An 8369-nucleotide genomic window follows, 5' to 3' on the forward strand; every position below is an offset into this window, starting at 1 on the left:
AATTCTTTTCTTTGTTTAGTTGACGCATTGGGTAGTAATTTCTTTTGCTATACTTATGTCATTCTTTGCAAAATAATTGTCCCTAAATAGCATCCATAGCTTTCTTGAACCAATATGCATATAATTGTTATGTAAATTTTTCAATATTTTCTTTGCTAAAGTTCTAGTTATTACATATACTTCTATGCCATTTATTATTTTATAATATACTCCATCTTTCCTAAGGACTTTTTGTTTTTCACTCAAATTGATCTGATCTCTTATAATTTCTTCTTTAGAATATAATCCAGTACTGTCTACTAATTGATTTAATCCAATTTTTATTGTTCGCTGCCCTTTTTGTGATGTATTTTCTAGCCTTGATAAAGCATCTGCCACTATATTGGATTTTCCAGAAATGTATTTGATTTCAAATGAGTATTCACTCAATATTAGACTCCACCGATGTATTCTACTGTTTCCATATTTGTTATTTAATATAGATGTTAAAGCTTGGTGATCTGTTTCTATTGTAAATTCATTACCCAACAAATAAAATCTTAATTTTGTGACACAGTGTATTATACTTGCTAGTTCTAATTCTGAAACTGAGTAACCCTTTTCATGTGGCTTTGTGATTCTTGAAATGAATTGTATTGGGTATTCGACCCCATCATGTATTTGTAATAATACCCCTGATAATCTCTCTATTGATGCATCTGTTCTTAATATGAATGGCTGTGTGTAGTCAGGATAGTATATTTTCAAATTTGACAGAAAAATGTTTTTAATCTCTTGGAATGCTAGTTCTCTTCTCTGATCCCATCTCCATTTTACACCTTTTCTCAGTAGTTCAAGTAATGGAATTTCTTTTATACTTAGATCTGGTATCATCCTTTTATAATAATTAATTATTCCAATAAATCCTCTTAAAGTTCTTAAATTGTGTGGTGTTTTATATTCCTGAATGACTTGTGTCCGTTCTGGATCCATTTCGATTCCCTTAGTGTTAAGTTTATAACCTAGATATATGACTTCTTTTTGAAAAAATGTACATTTTTCTTGATTTATTTTTAGTCCAACTTTGTCTAATCTATTTATTATAATTTTTAGGTGTTTCTCATGATCTTCAGCCGTTTTAGAAAAAATTAATATATCATCAATGTAGTGAATTACAAAATGTTCATATTGATCCAAAATATCATGAAGACATCTACATAGAGCACTGCAAGATGATTGAAGTCCAAATGGTACTACTTTGAATTGATATACTACTCCATCTATCTGAAATCCTGTATACTGTCTACTTTTTCTTTCTAGAGGTATTAACCAGAAACTATGCTGTAAATCGATTTTAGTGAAAAATGACATTCCTGTAATTCTTCCTAATATTCCATCTATACTCATTGGTGCTTCAAATTGCTTTTCAGTAATCTTGTTAATATTCCTTGCATCCAAACATAACCTGATTTCACCTGATCTTTTTCGTACTACTACTATGGGGTTAATAAAACGTGTGTCTGCCTTCTCAATGATCCCATCTTCTAACATATTATTAATTGTTTTGTTTAATTCTTCTCTGTATTTATATGGTATTGGGTATGATTTTGTTTTAAAATCTTTTTCTTCTTTAACTTTTATACTATGGATATAATTTTGTGCAATTCTATTTTCTTTATTGACAAGTCCCTTGTGTTGCTGCAATATGGAAATGACTATTGATTTATATTCTTCAGGGCAATTTAAAACTTTCATCATATCTTCTTCTTTACAAATAACATTATTCTTCAATATGTACTCATTATTCCTTGCTTCCAATTTTACGCACTCCGCCTCGTAGGCATCCATCTGCTTAAAATTTCCATTCCTTAAATATTCACTACAATAATTATTCTTTACATTCTTTTGGGACATTTCCCTATCATCAAAATACATTTCTTCTTCATAAACATCATTATTTTCTTTTAATAATATCCTATCAACTCTTATTCCTTCTTCCACCTCATCTTTCTGCATAAATTTAATTATTTGCCCTTCCAAAATTACCATTTTCTCTTCAAAATCTATCTTTACTTTCTTCTTTTCCAATTCATCATTTACCATTAATATATCAACACATAAATCCTTGACAATAAATCCTTGCATATTAATTTCTTTATTAAGAATATTAATTTTAAAATTGGCTAGTTTATCAATTTCACCCAACTTCTTATTATTTGCACCAATAATTTTAATTTTTGGAATCTTTATTATATCTGATAGTTTTAATGTATTAAAAATAAAATTCTCCGAGACTAATGTACTTTCTGAACCAGTATCTATCATAATTTTAATCATTTTATTTTTGGCCAAAGCATTTATATAAATTAAATTAATAGATTCAATAATTTTCTCTTCATCTAAAGAAATAAATTCAGAAGGTTTTTCATAATAGCAATGGCCTAACTTGTAATTCAGAAAGTTTACTGCACAAAATTTTGATTATTAGAATTGTCAGATTGTATCTGACCACTTGGATCTGATGTCCTATGTCTTTCCCTACTATGACTTCTACTCACATTTTCTTGCCTTGTACTATTTCGTTCCCTGTCTTCGCAGCTTCTATTCCTTCGAACACAATTTACCTGTCTGTTATAGTTAGGTCGCTCTGTATTTCTTCTATTGTTAAAATCTTGTCTATTATTATTAGTACTGTTATTAAAATGTTGTCTATTATAATTAGTATTATTATTAAAATTTTGTCTATTATAACTAGTATTATTATTAAAGTTCTGTCTATTTGGATTACTGTTAGTATTATTAAAATTTTGTAAACTATCACCATACCTAGTATTGTTGTTATATGATTGTCTATATTGTTGATTATCATTTTTATTATATTGAAAGTTATTGTTGTTTTTTCTGTTGTTATTATTACTTGTCATATTGCCTCTTTGTATTCTTTGAATAAAATTAATAAAACTATCTATTGTTTGAATATTTTGTACAGTTACGGTTTGCACAACATCAGCATCAAAATGTCTAGATACATTTAAGACTGTTTCATCCTCTCTAAGTGGTGGTTCTAAATATTTTGCAACTGTTATCAATTTCAATGCATAATCTACCATATTTGATTTTAAATTTTGATTATACTTTCCAAAATATAGAATTTCTCTAAACTTTGCTTGCTCTAATTCACCCCAATAATAATTTAAAAATTTATTTTCAAATGTTTGAAAGTTATCTAAATCATTTTCAATACTAGCAAACCAAGTTGCTGCATTGTCATTTAATGTCACTCTAATATAATCTTTAATATCATTAATATTATTCACAAATCTTAATTTATGTTTTAAACTATTTATGTATACTCTAGGATGCAAATTTTTTATATTACCAGAGAATTTAATCCCAGTCTCATTTGTTAAATTTAAGTAAGGTCTCCCTATGTCTCTCATTTGTGAAATATCATCTATTCTCTGTTCCACATTTCTTATTTGATTACTATTTATTTGGATATTTTGTTGTATATCGTCTAATTTTTCTTCTGTGTTTCTCCTGTCTTCGTTAATTTTTACTTCTAAGTTATATTTCTGTAACTCTATTTTCTGTTCTATATCTATTTTATTATCTTGAATAATCCTCTTTACTTCTGTCCTCTCATTGTCTATCCTTTTCTTGTAGTCATTCCGTATACTTTTTATTTCATTTGCAACTTTTTTCTCTGCAGCTTCAAGTTTTTTATCCATTTGTTTTTCCATTTGTTTTACAATTTTATTATTATTATCTTCTATTTTCTTTTCTAATTTTCTATAATTCTCTTCCAATTTCTGTTCCATTTTTTTCATGTCTTCTTTGACTTCTTGTGAATTCTGTTCCATTTTGTGTTCTATTTTTTTCGTATTCTCTTCCATTGTCTTGTTCATCTGCATCAAAAATGACATCAAAGCTGCCATATTGACATTTTCCTCTCTTTCTGGATTCATTTCTGCAGTATCTTGTGGAACTTGAACTAAACTCTCCTCTTGTATAGGTTGTGTTTCTACTTCCACATCTTCTTCATTCTTTTTGCTTCTTGTACCTTTCTTTCCTTGAGACATTTTGAGACTTTACTTGTTCAAATATAATTAAAAATAAATTCTATAATTTTTCCTTTATACTGATAATTAATTTAATTATATGAGAGCACTTATCTTCCCAAACTAATTCTTTTAAATAGAGAGCCACCGCGTTGGGTGCCAAATTGTTATGATGTGTTTTTTGTTTGAATGATGAACAATGAGTATTTTTAATAATATAGGGTTTTTATCGCGGTTCTCAAAGAATTAGCTTGTAAGTACTTTTTTAAATTATCTTTATTATAACTATTATGAAACACACATATATATATATCTAACCTAGCCAATGTAAATTTAAAATAAACTATCTTTAAATTGATATTCTTATAAAACTAATTAAATTCTATAGACAATCTAAAATTTAAACAAAACTATCTTCAAAATTGAAATCGTTATGACACTAACTAAATTATATTAACAAAATTTTGTACCTTTCTTTCACTGAATGCCTAAATGAACTGTTTTCTACTATATAGATTCTAATCACCACTGAATGTCTTCGTACTTCAGTTATCCTTGTTTTTTGTGAAATTACTTTTTCCAATTATCAGCTTCTACCAATTTAAGATATAGTTTTCTTCACCAGCATTTATACACCACCAACCAAACCAGCAAACAGCATTTATATTTATTCTTCTTTTCAATATACCAATATCCAATTATTATAAGTTGATTTATGCTAATCTCCAACCATAATATAATTTAATTTCTTCCAATATACTTTTTTTATCTTCAATAATTATTTGTGTATAATTATAAATGTGCATTAAATATATGCATAATTTTTAATCTTCATTTAACTCACTATATTAAACAATTGGACTATCTCCAACTAACTTTCATATTTCTTATTAAACTGCTTGACTGACTTACTAAAACTGGGAACAATTGACTTCACTAATTAATTGTATCTATCTTCTACTAACTTTCATAATAAACTGGCCTGACTTCTGACTAAAAACTTCCAAAAACTGCCATCTTGAATCCAAATCACGGGTATTTATATCTTTTGGATATTCTAGAACCATCTCGTAAGATATCATGTTCTATTTAATTCTATTTAATACATGTCTGAATTTTCTGGAACAAACCATTTCGCAAACATGGCCATCTCCGGCCCATGATCCAGAGAATTCCATTCTTTTCTATTAATAATTTTGTTGACATTTAGGCTTTTCAGATCAGAATAAACATTCAAATTAGTAACTAACACTCTAATTTAATAAAATACACAATTCAAACAATATATTATTATAACCCCACTTTATATTCCCAATTATGATTAATTTCTATCTGTCAATCACTCCGAGAGTATTTTTGGTTGCCTATGCACATGGCTCACTTACATCTATTTACAACATTAAAATTACTAAAATACAACTTTTTACAATTATTATATGCTAATTTCTTAAAATGCCCTCACATAAATATATTTTTGTAAATTTCTCTAGTATATAACTTATTTAAAATAATCAAATACTAATATTATGTAGTATATAACTTATAAATTATTTTCTATAAACCCTAATCGTATCAATATATATATATCAACTCCTTCTGGTCCAATCATATTTAAAAACAAAGCAATTTTTACTGTATCGGCTTTGTCATCTTTCTCAGTTGCAATAGGTGCATTCTGGCACTTTTCCTTCCTTCTGGATAACTTTACTTTTGGCTCTTGTACTGACTGCGCCATGTAATAATAATACTCGGCATTTATTAAATATTATATTCAATAAAAGTATAAGGTTAACAATATACACGTTACATCTTTGTATGCTAACCTCCTAACCTCTATGTCTTCTTCTTCTTCTTCCTTTATTGGGTAATATCCCAGGGGATAATTTGCCCAGCTAATTCAGGGGGGATATTCTCAACTTGCTCTAGACAATCGAATATCCCCATATAAAACTAAATTGAAATTATTTTATATGGAATGAATACTATGATGAAACTTCTTCTTCTTGGGCCAGACAGTTAGTATAGGAAAGGCAATTCAACACAGGATAAAACTTTTCTCGCTTGGGTGTAGCAACCAGTCTTTTTCTACATAATCTTTTCTTTTCTATTAGGTGCTTTTTAGTTATTTATATATAAAATAAGTGATGAGGTCCTCAGAGTTCCACAGCAAATTCTTCTGCAGCTATCTACTTAATTCAATAGCTTCTTTACTGTGGACTGTCCAAGTTCTTCATTTTTTTTTCTACCAACGGATGATAGAGAACCCAGGTGCAGGTGTAAAAATAGAGAGGAATTTGTAAGGTTATGTCATAGTCGATAAGATAGAAATATATTATAGATTGATTTTGGCTAGATTAAGAAAAGTAATCAACAAATTTAGTCTTTGAGAATTAAGATTGGATAGAAGAGAGCAAATCTCTATAGGAGTTTGTAGTTTTGTTTTAACCAATTCTTTGTAGAGGTCAAAACTTGGAGAAACGTTTATTGGACACTCTAGGATAACATGATTTAGAGATCCAATTTGACCACATTCACAGTATGGATTGTCCTGAATACCTATGCGAAATAAATGAACGGGAGTGGAACAATGTCCTGTTCTCATTCTAATTACTGCGGTGATATGCCTTCTGTCTTTATAAGGAAATTGATTGAACCATGGTGATTTGCTCCATTTATTGACTATTTTACTATAAAACGACCCTTTTGATCTGTTTGAATTCCATTCTTGTTCCCATCGAGTCCAAATTAGCTTTTTAGTATAAAATAAGTAGTTTGAATAATGCAATTTAACTTTGGCTGGCATTTTTAGTGATCTTCCTATATTTGCCAATTTGTCTGCAACACAATTGCCCTTAATATCCGAATGCCCTGGAATCCAAGCCAGAATAATACTGATGTTCTGTTGATTGGCTTCTATAATGCCCCTTTTGGTCATAATAGAGGTATGTTCAGTTTCCATTGAGTAAGATGTTTCCCTATCTTTTGGATAGCACTCTTAGAATCAGACAAGATTAAGGCCCTCTTGATATCCTTCTCCAAGACAAATTGAATCGCATGATTAATTGCAATAATCTCTGCAGTGCAAACTTGAGTCTGCGTAGGGAGTTTACTAGAGTATGAGTATTCAAAGTCAGGACAAAAAACACCAAATCCTGCTGAGCCCTTACTATCAACTGACCCATCTGTAAAGATTATAGTGTGAAGTGGATTGTCAAGTGAAATTCTTTGAAATTGAATTATTAGATTGCACATTCCTAATAGGGATAGAAGTTAATTGATATTTTAATTCAAAATTGTGGCACGGAAATAAGTCACTAGAAAATAAATTTGGGGTATGCTGGAATTTATTCATGATGGAAACTAAGAGGGGAATACTTTTTTACTCCAGTAATTATGATTTGATTGCATTGATATTTGTAATTGACTCAAAGCAGAAATTATTGGATTATTAATTAGCATAATGTTTTTTTAGGAGGAATTTAGAATTAAGCCATTCCCATCTGTACTTTAGAGGAATTTGACCACTTTCACCTAACAATGCATGAATAGGGGTAGATCTCATACATCCTGTTATGATACGAATACTCTTATATTGTAATCTAATAATATTTGACATCCATAATCTAAATGACTCTGTATCAAACCATTATGAACTATCTGGAGAGTTTTAGGATCACTACCCCAATATGTTCCACATAGAGCTCTCATTACATTCAAGCTACGACTTACTTTTAATTCTATTAAATCCACATATGATGTCCACTTCAGGTTTTTTTGAATAACTACCCCCAAATATTTCACTGTATCCACCCATTTAATTGCATGATCTCTAATTCTTACGTTTGGAGGATTAATTTTACGATTCCCTATTTGAAATATAATTGCTGAGGACTTATTGTAAGATAAATTAAAGTTGTGTTCGAATAACCAGAGATCCATCCTATCCATTAACAAGTTCAAAGAATTAATTAATTTAAGTAGATCAGCCCCACTAACCAAAATAACCAAATCATCTGCATACTGTATCAGATTACAACCGCTGGGAATAATCTCGTATAAAGATAGGGAATACAGATTAAATAACATTGGACTTAGAGGGGAGCCCTGAGGTAAGCCCTGATTAGTTTTTCTTGGACCATGAATTTGACCAGTTTTGTCCTTTACATAAATATTACGATCATTCAATATAGAATAAATGACATTTGCTAGTTGAATAGGAATGTTATATTTAATTAGTTTAGAGTATAAAAGAGAGATGTTGACACTATCATAAGCTGCTGAAATATCTAGGAAAAGTCTTATGGTAAATTGATTCAATGAAAATCCTTG

This window comes from Diabrotica undecimpunctata, chromosome 4, assembly GCF_040954645.1.
Source record: "Diabrotica undecimpunctata isolate CICGRU chromosome 4, icDiaUnde3, whole genome shotgun sequence".
Taxonomy (NCBI): Eukaryota; Metazoa; Arthropoda; class Insecta; order Coleoptera; family Chrysomelidae; genus Diabrotica; species Diabrotica undecimpunctata.